The sequence below is a fragment of the Ambystoma mexicanum genome, chromosome 1q, assembly GCF_040938575.1.
Source record: "Ambystoma mexicanum isolate Mex_15411 chromosome 1q, UKY_AmexF1_1, whole genome shotgun sequence".
Lineage (NCBI taxonomy): Eukaryota > Metazoa > Chordata > Amphibia > Caudata > Ambystomatidae > Ambystoma > Ambystoma mexicanum.
Window position 1 is genome coordinate 786,031,089 of NC_090922.1, and position 22,512 is coordinate 786,053,600.

Genomic DNA, 22,512 nt, shown 5'->3' on the forward strand with positions numbered 1-22,512 from the left:
GTAGTACGGTATCCTCCCGCGGAGGCCCGAGTATCGGTGCAGACCAACAAGGGACTAGATGCGGGATAGCCTCAGATCCAGAGATGGAGCTGGGCAACAGTTAGGTGTAGTTGGGGAAATGGGGAGGGTGGGAGTTGGGCGGAAATGGGGGCTGGGGGCCTACACTTATACAAAAAGGATGCGAGAGGGAGAGGGAAGGAGGGAGGTGGAATTCGAAGCGGTCTATGAAAATGGGTGATCTGAGAATTGTTACATGGAATGTCAGAGGGTTGAACAGCTATATAAAAAGGAATAGATTGATGACATATCTCAAGCGGCAGAAAGTTGATATAGCGCTCTTACAAGAGACTCATCTCGCCAGGGATAAATTGGATACACCGACCAGGAAATGGAGAGGTATCACGGTGGTGTAACGCTCACCTGATTCCCGCAGAGGCGCCGGTCTTGACTGGGTGAATGCCGTATCTTCAAAGGTGATGTGTAACACACGGTTGGCTCTTTGGCCTGGACCTCTGTGCGCTGTATGTCTGACTCGAAGAGTAAGATGTCTGCAGATAGAAAATATGGGATTAATGAACTGGGGTTATTGGGTGCCTCTCTCCTCTTCCCTTTCTCTTCTCCTGTAGAACCCCAAAGGTTAACGCCCTCACCTTAGGTAAGTGAACGCCGAACTCTCCATCTGCCTCGGGGCAGGGTGCCGTAACCAGTTTCTTCACTGGATAAGGGTGCAGGCCTCTTGACCTCAGAGGACTGCTGTCCGTCGTTAACTGCATGATCTGTAAGTTCTGGGCACTTCAAATGTCTTAAAAGTCTTTTGTAATGATATCCCTTGTTTTGCAGGGTTCCGGCGATGGCGGATGGCTGGCTGATGAGAGTTGAGGATCGAACCCGCGTGAGGAATAGAAGCGCCTGGAAGCACGTAAGTAAGCGCTTGTAGCCTGCTTCACGATGCGCACTAACTGTCCCTTTTATCTTGCAGGTACAAGTTCGGAGCTTTAGAGAAGCTGAAGGGTGCTGGAATACCCACTGGATTCGGCGTGGGAAGGAGTAATGGCACGTGAGTAATAAAGTTGCCCAATGTCTTTAAACGCACCTTCTTTTGTCTTTCAGATGCGGGATGCAGCGCCGAAGGCCTCCGGAGCGTGCGAAGAGCTGGTAAGCTTTTGTCTTTCAGATGCCGGAATGCAGTGCGAAGACCTCCGGAGCCTGCGAAGAGTAGGTAAGCCTTTGTCTTTCAGATGCCGGAATGCAGCGCGAGGCGTTGGTGACAGCCGATGGACCAGGCAAGAGATGCGCTGCCACTGAAGACCGTAGTGCTAACCTGTTCTTTCTTTGTCTTTACAGGTGCTGCTGAAGACTGGAATCATGGATGGTAAGCCTTTGTTCCCTTAGGCCCAGGATCAGAAGCAGAAGACACGATGAGCGTTCTGCTGCAGAGAATGCAGAATAACGCAAAGCAAGATTCATCCATCGGGTGTGGTTTAAATAGCCTCCTGTAGTGCTTAGGTGTCTCATTCCACAGCCACGCCTAGGTAAGAAAAGAGTTCCTTCTTTCCAGAAGAGTTCCAGTGTTCTGAACCTAGGGAGTGGCTCCTGCCCCACCCAACAGGAAAAGTAGTCCCAAACAGAAGAGGATCAGGGGTTCAACTGGCAGGTAAGTAAGCAGCATGGTCTGCTGCAGGTAAGTCCACCCAAGCATTATGAGCCCGGCGCTTCCAGCGCTGGGACTGGGCATCTTTATGAGCCTGGTGCCACTGGCGCCAGGACAGGGTCCAAAAGGTCTCAATTGGGACTGGCTGGCACTCGGAACCGGGGTTATGGGTCTGCTTCCAAGGGAGTCGGGCAAGTCCTGATCTTTTGGAAGCAGAGATCATGACAGAACCCCCTCTCAAGGCCCCTCCCAAACCGGGCTTCTCCGGGGGTTTGGGCTTGTTAGGAAATGTTCGATGAAATCTTTTGATTAGACGAGGCGCGTGGACATATTCTGCAGGTTCCCAGGATCTTTCTTGGGGACCGTAGCCTTTCCAGTCAATCAGGTAAAATAGTTTAGATTTGGAGATCTTGGAATCCAGGATGCTTTTGACTTCAAACTCGAGTTCTTCATCAACTAGAATAGGTTTTGGAGATGTAGTTAGTCGGGTTTGAGGTTGCACGGGTTTTAATAGAGAGACGTGGAAGACCGGATGTATCTTCATGTGAGGGGGCAAGTCCAACTTGACCGCTACTGGATTTACTATGGTAGTGATGGAATAGGGACCAAGGTATCTTGGGTTGAATGTGCGTGGTCCTTTTAGAGGTAGATATTTGGTGGATAACCAGACTTGATCTCCTACTTGATATTGGGGGGCTTCCTTCCGATGTTGGTCTGCTCCTTTCTTGTATTGTTCTTTAGCCCTTTGAAGGTGAGAAACGGCTTCCTTAAAGGCTTGGATGATTGTAGAATGCAGGTGGTCTACTGCTGGTGTTCCAAGATCTTGGAGTGGATCTAACTCCGAGGTTCGAGGGTGACTACCGTATAAAAGAAAAAACGGGGTCTTCCCAGTTCCCGAGTGGACAGAGTTATTGTAGGCATATTCGGCTATCCAAAGGATATCTTTCCAAGTTTTTTCAGTTTGTTGTAGCATGCAGCGCAAATACTGTTCCAGAGTTTGATTGGTCCTCTCGGTTTGTCCGTCGGTTTGAGGGTGGTGGCTGGTCGAAAGTCTCACATCAATTTGAGCCGACCGACAGCAACTTCGCCGAAAATGAGAAATAAATTGACTACCTCGATCCGAAATTAGAACTGAAGGAAAACCGTGCAGTCGGACGATGTTTTCGAGAAATTCTCGGGCCAGAGTTTCTGCTGTTGGTAAGCCTTTGAGTGGAATGAAATGCGCCATCTTGGAGAATAGGTCCACGATTACTAGGATCGTATTGTATCCGGAGCATGGAGGTAGATCGGTGATGAAGTCCATAGAAAGCGTATGCCAAGGGCGAGGCGGGATGTCAATAGGGCGCAAGAGGCCGTCTGGTTTTTCCTTTTGACTCTTGTTTTGGGCGCATACTCCACAGGACATTATAAAGTCTCTGATATCTTTTTTCCAAGACGGCCACCAGAAGTAGCGCTTGATCTTTTCCGAGGTCTTGGTCATACCGGGATGTCCTTCCATTAAAGAATCGTGATAACAAGAGATTAACTTTTTCTGTAAATCTGTGCTGGGCAGGTATAACCGTTCTTGGAAATATAATAGGTTGTCCTTCACCGTAAAGTCCTTTCCCTGCAGATGCCAATTCTGTATGTCTGCTGGAGTTACCAGTAGCCTGGCTTTATCCTTAACTTCCTCTATGGATTGTGTGGCGATTACACCTAGAATTCTTTGTTCGGGAATGATAGGTACAGGTTTAGGATTGATCAAATGTTCTTCCACTCCCATCCGAGAAAGGGCATCAGCTTTACCGTTTTTTGCACCAGGTCGATAGGTAATTATGAAGTCAAACTCGGCAAAGAATAGTGCCCAACGGAGTTGCCTAGAGAATTGAGCTTTTGCGGTTTTCAAATATTGCAGGTTTCGGTGATCTGTAATCACAGTAACGGTGTGTCGGGCCCCCAGAAGATAATGCCGCCAAGCCTTAAAGGCGGACTTGATAGCTAGAAGTTCCTTATCAGTAATAGTGTAATTGATTTCAGGAGGCGAGAATTTGCGGGACCAAAATGCCACGGGATGCAACTGATTGGTTACTGGGTCCTTTTGTGATAGAACTGCCCCCATGGCAAGGCTCGAAGCATCAGTTTCAACGATGTAGGGGAGTTCTGGGCGAGGATGTTTTAAGATCGGTGCAGAGATAAATCTAGTCTTCAAATTCTGGAAAGCTTGTTCCGCCTCGGTAGACCATTCAAAACGTTTGTTTTTCTTTAACAAGGCGGCGATGGGCTGGACTATTCGAGAGAATTCGGGGATAAACCTGCGGTAAAAGTTAGCGAAGCCTAAAATGCTTTGAACACCTTTTACGGAGGATGGCGATGGCCATTTGAGAATTGCCTCGACCTTCTTTGAATCCATACGCACTCCGCTAGGCGATAATATGAATCCCAAGAATTCAACTTCAGTCACGTTGAAAACACATTTTTCCAATTTAGCGAAAAGTTTGTGTTGACGCAATCTCTCGAGGACCATTTTCACGTGTTTCCGATGTTCAGTTTCCGATGAAGAATAAACGAGGATGTCGTCATTGTAAACAACAACACACACATCTATGAGCTCTCTGAGGACATCGTTCATAAAATATTGAAAGGCGGCCGGGGCATTGCAAAGTCCGAAGGGCATGACCTGATATTCAAATAGCCCATACTTGGTGCGGAAGGCCGTCTTCCATTCATCGCCCTCTTTTACTCGTACCAAGTGGTAGGCTCCTCTAAGATCCAACTTTGTATATATGCATGCTTTTCTGACTTGGTCCAGGAGTTCAGGGATCAAAGGTAACGGATATCCATTCTTAACAGTGATCTGGTTCAGGGCGCGATAATCTATACAAGTTCTAAGGTCCCCTTCTTTTTTTGGAACGAAGAACAAAGCTGAGGAAGCAGGGGACTTGGAAGGACGAATAAACCCATTCGCTAGGTATTGATCCAGGTATTGTCGGAGGTGAAGATTCTCAGGCTCGGTGAGGGCATAAATTCTACTACAAGGAGGAGTAGATCCAGGTATCAGGTCTATCTGGCAGTCATAAGACCTATGAGGAGGTAGAGAGTTAGCCTGATCCTTCCGGAAAACATCTTGGAATTCTAGGTATTCAGGAGGTAACTGGGGAGCCTCTGAGGAAATTGCTGCCAGTGCAACACCAGGTCGAGGGTGACAAGTAGAGACACATTCTGGAAACTGAACCGTTCTTGCTAGCCAATCGATCTGAGGATTGTGCTTCTCTAACCAAGGAATTCCTAGAATAATCTGGAACTGAGGGGCCTTGATCACATCGAACACGATCTTCTCATGGTGTCCATCTTGACTTACTAGCGTCACTTCTTGGGTAGTATGCGTTACTGGTCCGGAGGCTATCTCCGTACCATCCACCGTAGTAATGACGTCCTTTACAGCCTTTGGACAAAGAGTCAGATTCATCCTCAAAACCATTTCATGATCCACATAATTGCCGATGGCACCGCTGTCGACGTAAGCTTCAATCGCATGTAATCGATCCGGATGTTCAGGGCTAATGAGGACCATAGGTATCACGAAATGCGAGGTCACGGAACTGGTTTTAACGCTCGGCAAGAGGACCTCTATTCTTGTCGGGCGAGGTTGTTTCCCTGCTCAGAGTTTGTGACCCTGGTTACTGCAGCTCCTACTGCCTTCTTGGCTGGTTTCACCGGACAGTCTCGAAGAAAGTGCCCCGAGATTCCGCAATAGAGGCATAATTGCAGCTGTTTTCTCCTTTCCCGCTCCTTTTGTGTTAGTGGTCCTTTCAGGCCCCATATTTGCATGGGTTCCCCGGAGTCTACTCCTTTGGTAGGAGTTGGTGGTTTGGAAAATACTCGAGCATCAAACTTGGAACGATCGGCCTTCCTGTTCTGCAGTCTGTGGTCAATTTGAACGACTAAGTCAATATAGTCCGAACAGTCTTGTGGGGGATTCACTACTTGGGCTAACACATCTTTGAGCTCTCCACGTAGAACTCTATAAAACAGCGTAATCCTTTTGTCCTCAGGCCATCGAGTTTCCACTATCAGTCTGTTGAAAGACGCAATATAAGCCAAAAGGTCTTGATTACCCTGTCGCAATGAAAGGAGCTCATTGTCCAAGGCCTGCCCCTGTGAATGTCCTGCAAACAGTTTTTCCATACTGAGCTGAAAAGCTTGAAAATCATGGAGAACCGGATCATCTTGATTAACTAGAGGGATCGACCAGTCTGCCGCATTGCCACTAAGGTACAAAAGCACGAAAGCTACCTTAGCTTGATCAGTTGGAAAGGCTGCTGGCCGGCATAAGAAGTGCAACCGGCACTGATTAATAAATACTGCAAACCTCTTTGGGTCACCAGAAAATCGTTCGGGCGGAGCCAGAGGTACATTCCCAGGTAGGTTGATCTGCACTGGGTTCGTAAAGGATGTTGAAGGAAGATTTGCCCCTGATGCGGGTAACAGAGTTTGTCCGGCTTATGACTGTAGCAATTGTCTAGCGAGATCGTCTGTTCGCTCCTTGGAAATAATCAGTTCCCTTCTCAGAGCATTCGTTTCCTGACGGGCTGCATGCACTTCTGCTCTTAGTTCCCCAAGTAACTGGGCTAGCTGGTCGGTATCCGAGGTTTGCCTGGGTGGGAGTTTTGCGGTAGGCTTTGCGTTCTGTAACGCTCACCTGATTCCTGCAGAGGCGCCGGTCTTGACTGGGTGAATGCCGTATCTTCAAAGGTGATGTGTAACACACGGTTGGCTCTTTGGCCTGGACCTCTGTGCGCTGTATGTCTGACTCGAAGAGTAAGATGTCTGCAGATAGAAAATATGGGATTAATGAACTGGGGTTATTGGGTGCCTCTCTCCTCTTCCCTTTCTCTTCTCCTGTAGAACCCCAAAGGTTAACGCCCTCACCTTAGGTAAGTGAACGCCGAACTCTCCATCTGCCTCGGGGCAGGGTGCCGTAACCAGTTTCTTCACCGGATAAGGGTGCAGGCCTCTTGACCTCAGAGGACTGCTGTCCGTCGTTAACTGCACGAACGGTAAGTTCTGGGCACTTCAAATGTCTTAAAAGTCTTTTGTAATGATATCCCTTGTTTTGCAGGGTTCCGGCGATGGCGGATGGCTGGCTGATGAGAGTTGAGGATCGAACCCGCGTGAGGAATAGAAGCACCTGGAAGCACGTAAGTAAGCGCTTGTAGCCTGCTTCACGATGCGCACTAACTGTCCCTTTTATCTTGCAGGTACAAGTTCGGAGCTTTAGAGAAGCTGAAGGGTGCTGGAATACCCACTGGATTCGGCGTGGGAAGGAGTAATGGCACGTGAGTAATAAAGTTGCCCAATGTCTTTAAACGCACCTTCTTTTGTCTTTCAGATGCGGGATGCAGCGCCGAAGGCCTCCGGAGCGTGCGAAGAGCTGGTAAGCTTTTGTCTTTCAGATGCCGGAATGCAGTGCGAAGACCTCCGGAGCCTGCGAAGAGTAGGTAAGCCTTTGTCTTTCAGATGCCGGAATGCAGCGCGAGGCGTTGGTGACAGCCGATGGACCAGGCAAGAGATGCGCTGCCACTGAAGACCGTAGTGCTAACCTGTTCTTTCTTTGTCTTTACAGGTGCTGCTGAAGACTGGATTCCAGGATGGTAAGCCTTTGTTCCCTTAGGCCCAGGATCAGAAGCAGAAGACACGATGAGCGTTCTGCTGCAGAGAATGCAGAATAACGCAAAGCAAGATTCATCCATCGGGTGTGGTTTAAATAGCCTCCTGTAGTGCTTAGGTGTCTCCTTCCACAGCCACGCCTAGGTAAGAAAAGAGTTCCTTCTTTCCAGAAGAGTTCCAGTGTTCTGAACCTAGGGAGTGGCTCCTGCCCCACCCAACAGGAAAAGTAGTCCCAAACAGAAGAGGATCAGGGGTTCAACTGGCAGGTAAGTAAGCAGCATGGTCTGCTGCAGGTAAGTCCACCCAAGCATTATGAGCCCGGCGCTTCCAGCGCTGGGACTGGGCATCTTTATGAGCCTGGTGCCACTGGCGCCAGGACAGGGTCCAAAAGGTCCCAATGGGGACTGGCTGGCACTCGGAACCGGGGTTATGGGTCTGCTTCCAAGGGAGTCGGGCAAGTCCTGATCTTTTGGAAGCAGAGATCATGACAGGTGGGCACGGCCTACTCAAAGTATGCGAGAGGGGTCCTGATATTGGTGGCACCAGGGGTCCCATTTAAGGTCCTCCAAACTGTAGTAGACACAGATGGCAGGATGGCTATTGTCAGAGGCATGGTAGAGAACACAGAGATATGTGTCATAAACACGTATGCCCCGAATCAGAACACCACGGCTTATTTTAAGGCATTATACACCAAGATCAGCCCACATAGAGACTATGGTTCATATGGGGGGGGGGACTTTAATTGCACGATAGACCCGTCACAGGATAGGTGGGATGATGCGTTTTCTAAACCGACCCCAGCGGCCAGAGCACTGAAGGCTTTGATGCGGGACATCACATTGGTAGACATATAGAGGAAATTGCACCCACTGGAACGAACATATTCACATTACTAAGCCCCACAAAACTTGTATATGAGACTAGACTATATGTTTGCAGGCGACGAGGTGGTGCACGAGTTCACACACGCTGAATACAAAGCTAGAGTCCTGTCTGATCACGCTCCCCTGGTTATTACGTGGCAAGCATGGCCTCCCTGCACAAGGAACCCTACCTGGCGACTTAGAGTTGAGGCCCTAAAAGATGCTGGGTTCAGGGACCACATGAGATCAGTGGTGCAGGATTATTTTACTCATAACACTGGTAGTGTAAGTTCAGCCGGGGTGCTGTGGGAGGCAATGGCCAAGTCCAAAGGGTTACAAGGGGAAATAGAGCAGGAATTACAAAAGGCAGGGTGGAAACTGGAAGACATGATGAAGAATGGGAGTGGGACACAAGCGGAAGCAAGAGAATCCCTACGCCTCCAACAGGAATGTATAGTGCAATGGGAGAGGCTGGGTGACCTGAGCTATAAGAAATACATTGACTGCTAACACGCAGAAGGGGATAAGCCTGGCCGCCTACTAGAATGGTTATAAAAAAGTGAGGTTGCACGACAAACTATACGGGCGATACAGGGGACAGATGGTCACTTGCTAGAAACCCAAGAGGAGGTAAACAAATGTTTTAATGACTTTTACGGAGATCTGTACAGTGTGCTCGCGGGGGAGAAAGCAGTGGACATACCAGGGGCACTATCGGAGATAAGCCCCCCCCCGACTCACCGAAGAGGATAGGGACAGACTAGAAGACCTGATAACAATTGAAGAACTAGAAACTGTGATTAGAGACCTGCGCACAAATAAGGCTCCAGGGGCAGATGGGCTCCCTAGCGATTTCTACAAAGAATACAGTGCAGATATTCTCCCCCCATTGTTGACAATGTTCAATGAAGCATTAGAACAAGGGAAGCTGCCTGAATCACTAAGAGAGTCTGTAATTATCCCTCTCCTCAAACCTAACAGGCCAGATACTGACTGTGTGTCATATAGACTACTGTCACTACTGAACCAAGATGGGAAGATCCTCACGGCGGTCATGGCTATCAGATTGAGGTCACTAATAGGTAAGATAATCCACCCGGACCAGAGAGGGTATGTTCCGCACAGGAACATCACTGATTACCTGAGGATGTTACATCACATAATAGATTACACAAAGGGGGCGAAAGATGAGGTGGTGGTGGTTTCGCTCGATGTGGTGAAATCATTTGACTCGGTCAAGAGGCCCTGGTTGGTAGCGGTTCTGAAGGCCTTCGGCATGGGACCTATATATATATAAGGTGGGTGGAAATATTACATAATGCCCCGAGGGCCAGAGTCAAAACGGGCTCTGGGATCTCGGTGCGGTGGCAATTAAGCAAGGGAATGAGACAGGGGTATCCATGGTCCCCAATGCTCTTCATAAAGGCGCTAGAGCCACTGGCGGTTTACCTGAGGACGGAGTTTGGAGAAGTAGGGGTAAGCACAAAGGACGGCAGGCATCTGGTCTCGCTTTATGCAGATGACATGCTGCTGTATCTGAGCTATCCGGAGGAGAATTTACAATATGTCCTAGAGGTGCTGGCACAATATGCCTCAGTGTCGGGCATTTCGGTTGTTAAGATGGATTTTGGAACTCTGACCTGATGGGCAGAGGGTCAGAAGGCCAGCCTAGTTTCTTAGAACAGGGTAACCTCTGGACAAGCCAGACCAATTAAGGTAGCTATGGCAGACGGTCAAGACTAGGTCTCAGGAGGGGTGAGGGTGACTGAAGGACCTCAGTGAGCACACACAGCAAGGACACTTACAAATTACTCCCAGACAGGTGTTATATCAAAAATATAGACACATTTATTACAAGGCCTGTGTAACTCAGACCATAGCAAAAGAATCACAGTAACACTCAGTAAACCAACACAACACTATCAATACAATGTATATACAAGACCCTTAGGGTCTAAAGGGTTATATGCACAAAATATGTCTACAAACTAGAGGGGAAGGAAACAGGCAGTGCAGGTAGTCTTTAGGCCTCTTCGACATCAACAACACACCTGACTAAGAGGCAGTCCAAGCCCTTAGAAGAGAGGAGTCTTGTGCTCAATAGTACATGCAATGCAAGTGCATGCAGTAGTTCCAATGGGCAAAACGGGTTCTCTTCAGGGGTCTCTAGCAGGTGGGTGAGGCGATGAAGAATAGATTCCACTATTCAGGGAGGACCTCCACTTGAAGGCAGAGGCAGTTCCAGAGTTCGGGAATAGTTCGCTAGTTCACACTAGCAGTGGAAAGGAGAGGGGCCCTCACGGGCCACTCGTGCATAAAAAGGGGCCCTGGTGCAAGGGGCCCCCGGTTAGTGTTGGATGTACTAACCGGTCCCAGGCGCACTCGGACCCAATCTTTGCCAGTTCAGTCCACTTCGCTTGCAGGTTCGAACACGACAAAAAGGACGTCTCTGCGGCTTTCAGTTCCGAAGATACAGTGATGATTCCCAAACGGGACTGTGGCGATTTCTCCACTCCTGGTGGATGAATCGACCCAGTTTCACTGCAGCAGGTTTGAGGGGCAAGAGGGTCACAAATGCAGCGCACCTGCAAAGGTCGTTGCCGCGGCAGTGCAACACGGTAACAGTCGCTCTTGAAGCAGACCACCAACGTAAGCAATTTTTTCACGGCCCCCAGGACGGCTGCTGAACCGCAGCCGTCTCTGTATCTATTAGCACCAGAGGCAGCAACACGGCAGACGCCTGACAGATTTATAATTGGCTTTGTCTATTTACTTTTCTCTCCTCTGAACCATCGGGACCTTGAACATTTTCGCACCCACTTTGATGTAACCCCCTTTTTGAACTCTTGCAACATGCACAGCCCGGCTCTTAATCAAGAGAATGCTGCAACAGCGATGAACTTGTAACATGAGGTACGCTTTATTTTTTGAAGCATATTTCGACCCGTACTTAACCATGAATGCGTTATTAGCGTACAAGTACAATATTTTTGCTAGCTGTTAGACCACATGTCAGATCGCTAATTCCAATATTGCACTATTGCAGCTGTACAGAAGGGCGGTGTTTCGACTGACGGGCCCATAGGTCAGTGCTCACCCTCTAGTACCTGTAAGACAAGATAGCTGCACCATGTTAGGAATGGGGGTGCAGGATTCACTTACTCCAACACGACTCAATAATGAGGACTCAGTAGTTTGGCAAAGGGAAGCCTGTTTAATGACAAGTACATCAAACAGGGAAACAATTGGAAATCAGCATCGTTGCGATCACCTGTCTCGCTCCAACTTCCTCGACCGTCAGTCGAACAGCAACTTTTATACACAAAACTCGTCATCACTGACGTCTAACTCTACAAATTCGTCATGCAATATAATTGGTTAGGAAAGGTAACTTAAGTGTAGGTGCTATAACTGTATATGGTAACAGAGCATGCAGATTGGAAAACTCTTATTGGGTGGCCGTCTACGCCCATCCATCTACATCACGCATGATAGACGTCACTATAAGTACGATGTCCTATTGGTTATAGTGTCTATAGGACCTTAGATTACATGGTCTATTGTGATTGGGTGGGTTACAGCCCTAGACATAAATCTCTATTTTAATTAGCAGCATGCAGACTGGACACCCAGGTGCCCAGTGTCCCATGATTCACCCTGCCTCCCTTCCATCAATCAGTGCTTTTGAGCTATGTGTCAATTAGTTGGCTGGGCATGGCCTCGAAACTGTAGCCTCTTATCTGGAGAAGTTATGGCACCCTTGGATCTGGGTGACATCAGATGTTGGTAACTCTTCGCGCCTGGCTGGTCACATGTCTGTTCACCATGAATCTGCTTCAGTTTCCAGCTTTTCGTGTATTTGATTCTTCTTTAGCCTCGCCACCTGCCTGGGGCCCCCTTATCTTGACCTTCACGGGGCAGGCTGGTATGCTCTGAAGTTTCGATTCTCCAACGTTGCCGCTCTCCCCCTTTCCTTGGGTTGACCTCGAATTCCCAGGCATGAGCTGCTCTTTGTTGAGTTTCGATTCCGCTCTCCTTTCTGGCTTCAGCTGGAATATGAACCCTGGCCTAGTAGGCCTCTGGCTGCCTGGGCATACTTCTGCTTAACAAAATGCAGTCGCACTTGTATAATGTGCCTTATTGAGGTAGATATGTGGTTGGCGCTTGCCGCTCTATTCTTCTACTAAGCATTGCAAGCAGTATCGTTTTCTTAACTTCTTGCGTTCCAAGCCTATTTACATGCGTTAACTAGTTGGCTACTTCTATCTTGACTCGTAACACGTTTCCTTATGTTTCAACATTGTCTCTTTTCCTGTGTCCATTACATCTATTTTTCATAACTGCTCGCACTGGCGTGCTATCCTTGGTATCTGTTTTCATTCATTTGCGAGTCTGTCCTGGCCCTTGTGTTATTTCCACTGGCCGTCCATTAAGGCTCTTTGGGTCTCTTTGTAGACGTCTGTAGGTACTCTTCATTTCACCTCAGCTGCTGGTAGGGTTGCCTAAGAGGGTATCGTGCAGCCCATGGCTGTCTGGTTATGGGCGCTTCAACAGGTATGGCTCTTCTGATGTACACTGGGCAGAGTCCCAGCGCAGCTCTCTGTTGGTTCATTTGCTCCTCATATGTCGCGTACCTTGGCAAGTATTCTCCTGGTACCTCGAAATGGGGTGCAGGGGTGCAGGCCATGTCTGGGACCTCCTCTACACTTTGGCCATAGAGGTTTGCATAACCTCTGCGAATTCTCTACTCCTTCTTGGCAGGCTCCAAGGACCATCCAAACTCGGCAGATTCCTACTCCTTCTTCCCATCCATCTGTGGAAACCACTGTTCCCCAAATCTGCATTTGGCCTCTGTTCTTCCAAATTTGAGCCTCTTCTGCAGTTTTTCCTTGAACATTCAGTCTCGGGTTTATTTCCCATCTTGTTCCTGACCCTTTTACGTCAAGGTTCTCGTATCTGATCACGTGATTCCTGGTGTGCGCCCTGTTTCTTGTTTTAATGTCCCGGACGTAGCCATCTTCATCGTTGGCCCATATCAACAAGGCGACTCTTCCCCTAAATTGTCCTCTGGTGTTGCACATTGCTACGTGTGACATACAGTCTGCTGTGGGAACATCAATTTCTACAGCCACGAAGATCTTGCATTTTCCCATGCTGTATGGTAGACGAGCACAGACAAAGCATTCTCCTTCTGATTGCCTTCGTCCTACTTCCTTCATGTGCTGGTACCATATATTGTTTCCGAGATGGGCTGTGCTGTCCAGGTAATCGTTGAGTTCATTGTTATCTTCATGCGGGCTTCTCTAGATTCTCAGCATTCTTCTTTAGTTTGCTATGACTATGCCTTGGCTGTATCGCTGTGGTAGGAGAAGGTTTTGTGTTTCCTCTCCTTCCCTTTTGTAATCTTTCTTAGACTTCCTCTAACCACCATTGGCTCACCAACTTCCCAACGCGTGGCTATGTCATATGCCTGGTGCTTGTTCCTTGTGTTGGAGCTGGCATGCTTTCTGTTATAGTCTCTGTAGTTCTATTTTTCAGCTCCTCATGCAGTTTCTTTGCGCTATGAACGGGATTAAATGATCTACCAGCGTTTGTGTTGTCTCTGTGAGTTCCTTTGTGGTTACTTCTGTTCTTTTGAGTAATTTTGCTATGCCCTCTCTCTTGGGTTTCTCACTTGGCTCTTCTTGGTTACTTCCTCTATTTTCTGGGGCTGGTCGTTCGGTAGGCAGTTTCTCCTTCTCTGTTGCCCTCGTTTGAGGCCCTGTTGCCATTGACACTTGCCCTTGTTCATGTGCATTCAGTGTGTGCGTGCGTGCAGTGGTCAGCACTACATTCTCACTCACTCCGTGCTGACCCTGTCTCCAGCTTTTCTCTTCATTCATCACCTCGAGTGTGTATGTGCCACTGCTAATTACATTAAATTTTAGTTTGTTACCTTTACCATCAGTTTTCCTTGGGACTGGGATAACTATATATGGTTTGTGTGCTTTTGTGGGACCCAGGCGTTCATTATCTGATGGGTGCACTGAAATTGGGACGCTTCGTGCACCAATAAAAAATGCAGTTCTGATAGTCAAAGACAGAAACACAATGATAATTACTACACATATACACATTATTGACTTGTAGGACAGCTGGCAGCATTTCCTTCCAGGGAAGCGGGGGCGCCCCTCTGTTGGTGGTAAACCCAAGTTACTGTTTCGGGCCCCCATCTCGAACATGTCTATTTTCAGCAATTACTTCTTTTTATTACTCTGATTTCGGTGCTCAAGAGTTCGTGAATTACTAAAGTGATGAGTGCTTCTCAAGTGTCCCCCCTCTTGCGAGTGATGACAGTAGTCTCTGGGTATGGAGTACAGTTCTTTTGCTAGACTATGGAAAAAGGTTAGGCTAGAATCTTTGGCACGTCACATTCATTATGCATATCTATAGTAGGTAAAGTCCCAGTGCACTCCTCGAATTTGCCTTGGTCCTGAGGACGTGCTAGAACCTGTTCGATGCGAAGGAATGAAAAGATGGAACTGCTAATAATCACACAAAAATAAAATGTTGTAAAAATAAAAATAAAAATAAAAGCAAACATGGAGAAATAAGAATAAAAACAAGAAAAAATAGAAGAAAAAGTAAAAAGAAAAATAAGATGGTGTAGTTCTCGTTTCTGCTCTTCTCGATCTGTCCCTCGGCAAAAAAATGATGAACTGTGGCTCTATCTCCTCGATCTGTCCCTCGGCAGAAAGTTGATGAACTGTGTCTCTATCTCCTCGATCTGTCTGACAGCAGAAAGTCTCACTGCAATCTCCTTAAGTATTCTCGCTGGAAGGTAGATAGCTCTACCTGGAGCATAGTGCCGTGGAGGAGTGTGCCCATGTGTGGGGTATTGGCTGGATCTCTAAGGAAGGTGATGACGTCAACATCTGCAAGCCTTCCTACCATTTCGGGATAGTCTGTGACTAGCCTGAACAAAACGTTATGTGCCAGCTGGGTGTCCTCGGGTGATAGGGACATTTGTCCTGTTTTGCTGGGTCCCGATCACAAGCTTTTCTTTTGACTCAAACAGTCTCTGCACTTTCCTGTTGCGTGGATTGCCACTAGGTAATTTAGTTTAGTCCACAGCTGGTTCAATTGAGCTAGGTTTCTTGGGTCTCTGATGAAAGTGCGTGTGTCCGTGGTTCTTCCGACAAGTGCCGGACACTCCGCAATTATTTGAAAGAACAGTGTGAAGGTGAGTTCATCAATGTCTACCAGCGGTAGAAGCATTTGTGTCCTTTTCACTGTGCTCGGGTAGCTCTGCAAAGGTTTCTGCGATGTTAGTCAGCAGTTAGCAGATTACTTTCTTGTTAGCAGGATCTCGAATAAAGTCTGTGACACTGGTTACTCTCCCTACGAGTGACGGATATGTTACCGCCACCAACTGGAAATAAGTGAGCACATCCAACGTGAGGTTTCTGCTGGGAAATACCATAAGTTCTGCAGACAAGGTCTTGACACTGGTTGCTTCAGGATACTGTGTTAGCTCTCAGAAATGTCTTATTTGCGGTCTATCAGAGTCTTGATTCTTTATTCTGCTTGAGTGTGAAGTGATTCAAAAGTTTGTTTTATCAACGTTGTTGTGGCTTTGGATGTGTAGTTCTCCTCTTCACCCTATAATTGTGGTGCACAGAGTGTCCGTATTATTGTTCTTTGTCACCTTTCTCTGGTCTGAGGAAATGTCCTGTTTAAAAGCCACAATTTAAAACAGAGTTCTTTTGCCTTTATTTTGCTGCTCATGCGTCCTTCTTCCTCGCCATGGATCTTGTCTGCACGTGCTGAGGTTCTTCCCCGTTGTCTGTGGTTTCTTCGTGGTCAGATGCAGCTGGAGTGCTCTCGCCAACATATGGTTTATTGTCATTTAGAAAGAGCTATGCCCTTCTGCCCTGGAGTTTGACAGCTGAAGGAGTGCAGTCTTCCACAATGAAAGGGCCATTAAATCTTGGTTCGTCCCACCTTTTCCTTGTAAAGTTCCTTATAAGCACAGCATCACCAGGGAAGACGAGGGGCTCACATAGAACTTGCACGGTGTCTGTTTCAGCATTTCCTGTTGTGTTTTGTTCTGTGCTGCAGTTTCTTCGACATCGCTGCAGTTGGCCTGTAACGACAGAGATCCTGGATGCCATACAGTTCAAGTATTCCTGCATCTCTGTTCCCAAAACCTCTTTTGTTGGCTGTGCATCACATCTAGCTCTATCTTGGGGTGCAAGAGAGGTCCTCATCCTTCTGCCCGTGACTATCTCATGCGGCGTGAGATGATGGTCGGAGCCGGGTTGGTTCCGCAGTGCATACAAAGCCAGTGGTAGGCAGTGCAGCCATCCCTTTTTTAATGTGAGCTTCAACTTGGCTATCCTCTCCTTTAGCAAGCCGTTAAGCCTCTCACATATGCCATTCCCCTCCAGATGATACGACAATGAGAACATATGCTTTATACCAAGCAACAAGCTGATCTGCTCGAATATTTCATTGACAAAGTGAGCCCCATTATCTGACCTCATTACCTCGCACACCCCCATCTAGGGAACACTTCCCTCACCAGAAATTTGGCAGCACAGGTAGAGTCTGGGTGTGTACAGGGACCTGCTTCTATCCATCTAGAGAATGGACACACCACCACAATTAAATACCTGTACCCATTGCACACTTGAATCATGTCGACATAATCGATATGTACGTGCAGTAATGGCCCGTTGGGCTTGGGGATAACTCCTCTTATTACTTTTAATGTGTGCCCAGCGGTGAATTGCTGGCAGATAATGCAGTTCACCATGAAAAATGCAACATGCTCCACTAAATTCGGTGTAAACCAGTCTTCTGCGAGCGTTGCAGCGAGATTTTCTTTTGACATATGTATAGGGTAGTGTAATTGTTCCAATGCTACCTTCAGTAGGGCGACAGGCATTACTGGTTTACCAGTGCTGTCTTACCTCCAGAATCCGTCAGAGGGGCTTAAAGAGCACCCACAACGCTTCCATAAATTCTCCTCCTCCTGAGGTGCCTCCCCTTGGAGCTCCATTAGCTGAGTCTGCCTATGTTGCTATAGGCCTCGGGTGTGGCTCGTGCTACCATTATTCTCTCATGGGTACGTGCCACCTCCACGTCCATGATTGTTTCACTCTTGGATGCCATACACTTGGCTTCCGTGTCCGCTTCTTGATTTCCACCTGACATGAAATCTGTCCCTTTGGTGTGGGCGGCGCATTTCACGATCTCTATGCCCATTGGGAGCTGTAGTGCTTTTCTCAACCTGTCCAATAAGGCTGCATGTTGGACTGACATGCCGTCTGCTCGGAGGTAGCCCCTCCTTTTCCAGCATGCTAGACCTGCGTGTATGGTGGATATCACATAGGCAGAGTCACTGTACACTGTTACTTCCTGGTCTGCATGATTCTCAATGGCGAGTATCAGCGCTAACAGCTCTGCAGCTTGTGCTGAATAGAGAGATGGTATTCGCGCACACTGACGAGTACCTGAAACTCTCCATTCGCTAGGTGTTTCACCATGGCCACGCCTGTGTATCTTTGTCCATCCTCTTGGTCGATTCTTGATGAACCGTCAATGAACACGATCTCACCACCCGCCAGGGCATTTTCTTTTACCCTGGCGATTTCATCATAGAATTCCTCATAATTCGCACAGTCGTGTATAGGTTCTCCCTCTGTGACTGGCTCAGCTATGAACGTAGCTGGATTTACAGTTTTACATTGAACTATTTTGATCGATGGGTTAGAGATAATCACCTCATAGGCGGATGCTCTCTGAGAAGTCAGCGTGCCATTTGGTTTTTCTAGTATGGCGAATAATGAGTGCTCGACATACAAAGTCATGGAGCACCCCATCACAATGAATGATGCCTTCTCGATGGCGAATACGGCGGCAGCTAGATTTTGTTTGCATGGGAAGTGGTCTCTCATAACTGGGTCCAGACTCCCGCTGTAATACGCTACGGTCTTATACCCCAGCGAAGTTCGCTGAGCGAGTACTGCCGTCATAAAACTGCCATCAGTGTGTGAAAACAGGTAGAATTCCTTTGCATAATTAGGAATTCCTAGAACTGGGGCCTTACAAATCGCCCCCTTGAATTCTGCAAACCCCTTCGCCATTGCCTCAGTCCATTCAATTTTTTCTTTGGTCGCCTGGGCCTTCTTTAGGGCCTGAAGCAAGGGCTTGGCATGCGAACTGTAATCGAAGACCCATGCTCTGACATAATTGCACAGGCCTAAGAAGCTCTGCATTTGTTTTATCATGAGCGGCTTAGCCTTGTTCATGATAGCTTCAGCCCTTTCTGGGGTTACCTTTTTCCCCTCATGTGAGATTAGCTAACCTATGTATAACACCTCTTGTTGACAGTATTGTAACTTTTCCTTGTCAACTTAATAACCTTTCTCAGCCAATATAGTCAGCAGCTGGACAGAGTCGCGGCTGCATTGTTCCTCAGTGACGCTGCAGATCAGAATGTCATCCACATACTGCAAAACGACACTGTCTACCGCAATATTGCTTAGGTCCATTTGCAGGACTCTGTTGAAAATGACGGAGACTCACAATACCCCTGTGGCAATCTTGTGCTTTTCAGACACATTTGTCTGAAAGTAAATGATGTCAGGTCTTGCGAATCACGGTGCAACGGGATTGAGAAAAAAACATTTTTCAAATCGATCACCGTGAAATATTTTGCCTCAGTAGGTATGTTGCATAGAATCGTAGACAGGTTAGGGACTAGAGGGAACTCGGCTTCAACAATATCTTTTAATGCTCTTAAATCTTGGATTAAACGCCAAGACCCTCCCTTTGATTTCTTGACTGGGTAAATCACTGTGTTGCAAGGTGATTCTGACGTTACTAGGATGCCCTGCTCCATCATGGCGGAAATTGTCTTTGCGGTCCCGTCGTCTGCTTCTCTGGACATAGGATATTGTCGTGCTCTTGGTAAAATTGCTCTGGGTTTCAATTTAATTTTCACTTCACCTGCCCCCTTCAGGAGGCCTACGTCATAGGGCCCTGTAGTCCATAATGTGACAGGTACTTGGGCCATGTCATCATCAAAGTATTCTGGACGTATCAGTGCCAACATCATTCTCTGTGGCACCTCCCGTTTGATCATTTTGACCCAAAATATGAGACTCACTTCCATCCTTGTCTCTTCTAGGTCATGGTGTTCTTCGAACAGATCGTCATCGGTGACGTCAGTCACTCGATACCCATCTTCGATGGCGATAATCGCGCACCATTGTCTACCTTCGTCATCATATCCCTCGACCACTACCACTTTCCCTCGCACTGCGGTTGATTGTATCATTAAGGGAAATAATTGTCCCTCTTCTTCATGCATCGGTATTCTTGGTCTGAATAGGAACTCATCATGTGTCCTCATAGTTCTATCTGCGAGGCCTGGCAATCCCTCCATGAGCACCCACACGCCATATGCAAAGACTTCTGGCTCTAACGGTACAGCTCTCAGGGCTATACGTCCTGAGTATGCTCTGATCATTTCGCACACGTTTGAATAATGCATTCCTGGAGTGGAGCACACTATACCATTCTCAGTAAATGAGATTGTCATATTCAACTTTGTCATCAAGTCCTGACCCAGGATGTTTACTGGGGTCTGACGTGAACACAATAAGGCTACATTCATTTCGCATTCTCCTACAGAGACTGGGAGCACGTCTGTAAAGGGAACTCTACTGTGAGCTCCTGTGAAACTCTGAGTATCTATGGCCTCGCCAGACAAGGAAAACTTTCCTTCTCGTATGCACGAGCGCGTTGCACCCATGTCAACTAAGAAGGAATATTCTTTACCCCCTATGACGACATGCACCCTAGGTTCCCCATTAGGGTCTGGTGTCACTGATAGGATAGAGCACATCAGAGTCCCCCGTGACCTGTCCTATTTCATATATAAGTTCAGCCCACTGTATACTTGTGGATTTCCCCCATTTCCAGGGTTGACTCCCCCTCCGGAGTTAGTGCCCTGAGGCATTTGTGGCGGTGCCTGTTGGGATTGTCCCTGTGGCAAGTTCCCCACGTTCGAGGGTTGAACCCCTTGCTGCGCACCTTGCTGCACTGTGTGATTCTGTGCACCGCCTTGTTGTAGAACGGCGGGCTGATTCACCATGCTTGTTCCTATTTCTTGGCCATTTTTCCACGTGCCTTGGTTTCTGCACACGCGCGCCATATGTCCTGTCATTCCACACAGCCAACACACTGGCGGTGGTCGGGCCATCTGTCCATCTGGCGTAGCTGGACTGCCCATCTGCGTGTTTTGAAATCCACCTTGATTGGTCTGAAAACCTCCCTGGTTACCTCAAAACCCTCCCTGGTTACCTTGAAACCTTCCCTGATTACTCTGCCATCCTCTTCCTCTGAAACCCCTACCCCTCGGGTAAAATCCTGCGCTACCCTGGTTATTCTGGGATGAGTTCGCTGTTGATTGTGCGTTTGGTTCAGCTGGGCTTGTCAGCATGGCTCCCTCGAGAGCATGCTTTGAGAGTTTCTTTTGCACCAGCTTTGCCTCCTCACCCTTACAAGTTGCCTCCTTTTTTCATTTTTTTTCTTGTAACAATCTACAGTAGTGTGCAATTGTCAACTGTATTTCTGCCCAAGGTTTAGCTTCAACACCCACTAATTTCTTGAGCTGTTTTTGCACCGGTTCGGGCAACCCTTGACACAATATGTGGTAGAATACAGGGATAGATTTCGTCCAAGACTCATGCGTTTCGAGCACCCACACATCTTGAAAATTCTGGATATAAATCAACAGATCCTCTGACTCTTTCATTTTCCGAGTCATTATAGCTCCCATATCGGAAGCATCTGTGTATAGTGTTCATAGCGCTTTCCACACTGCTGCTCTGCAATTATTAAATGGTGCTCCGTCATGGGAAGTGTTAATTATGGTTACCCTAAGGTACCCTGCCCATTTCCATACATCGTCTGCTCTTTCACCAAGTATGGTGATCAGGAGGCCCTTAATGTCTCCTATAGCTAAGGTGACACCCCCTGTCATTTTCTCTAACTCATGTATCCACTTCCCAGCTCCCGATGTCAGCATTGGAAGCTTATTTTTCAGGTTCTCTCGATCCATGTGTGGCCATGGAATATATTGTGGTCTTGCTCCCCCCTTTTCTAGCAGCGGGAATTGGAATGCACAGTCTTCCTTCTCTCTTCCCATAGCTCTCCTGTCTACCGCTGAGGTAGCATTCCCACATTGCCGTCTGCCCGGCAATGGCCCTCATTACGACCCTGGCGGAAAGTGACTGACCGGACCGCAACAGCGTAAATAGCGTTTCCGCCATTGCACGAAGGAGCAAAGTGCGGCTAATTACGACCCATCGGGCACGAGCATTACGCCATGGCGGAATCCGAAAGGCTGCGATGGCGGAAATGACCCCAAAACGGCCCTTACCGCCGCCGTACGCTGCACCAGGTGCAATACCGCCACCCATCTTAGCGGTCACCGTAATGAGCGGTCACCGTAACGAGCGGGCACCGCAAATTACGGGCACCGTAAATATACGGAAACGGAAGTAAAAGCATGTGGCCGGAACGGGAAACAGCACGCCGCACAACTATAAAAACCGAATCCCAACACAACCATTAAAAATCCGACCCTGACACACATCCCAACCCGTTAGCAACCCCAGTTAAAAAAATAAATATGGGAAAGGTAGCCAAGAAAGCGTGTGACCGCAAGCGGCAGGTACACTTCTCCCGAGAGGAACTGACCGTGCTCACCGAGACCCTCCAGGAAAATGCCGCCGTCGTCTTCTCCAGTCAAATGACCAGGACGGCCCTTGCCAACAAGAAGGCCATATGGGCCCTGGTGGCACAGCGCGTAAGTGCGGTGGGGACAACACCCCGCACGCCACAGCAATGTCGCAAGCGGTGGGACGACCTGCGGATCCGCGTACGCAGCATACTTTCTGCGAACAGGAACATCGCCACAGCTACCGGGGGGGGTTCAGAGTCGCCCATCAAGTTGACCCCCTGGGAGGATATCTGCGCCTCCACCATAGGAATGGAGAGCATAGAGGGAGTCGGAGGGATGGAGAAAGGAGTGCCGACATCCGGAGAATCAGGTAGGTTGGCCAAGAGAAACAATGCGAAATCCACAAACCACGAACATGTGCAGTACCATGTGACCCCATAGTGCAATACATACTTTGCCCTGACAGCGCCCTCTAAAAGTCAGAATGAATAAACAAATCAATCAAGATGCCATAAACAACCCCTACATGTGCAGCATGCACCCCCTAACTGCAGGCAGCCAAATGAATGCATCCTCAATCCACACGAAAATGAGACCACCTCCAAGGCCCA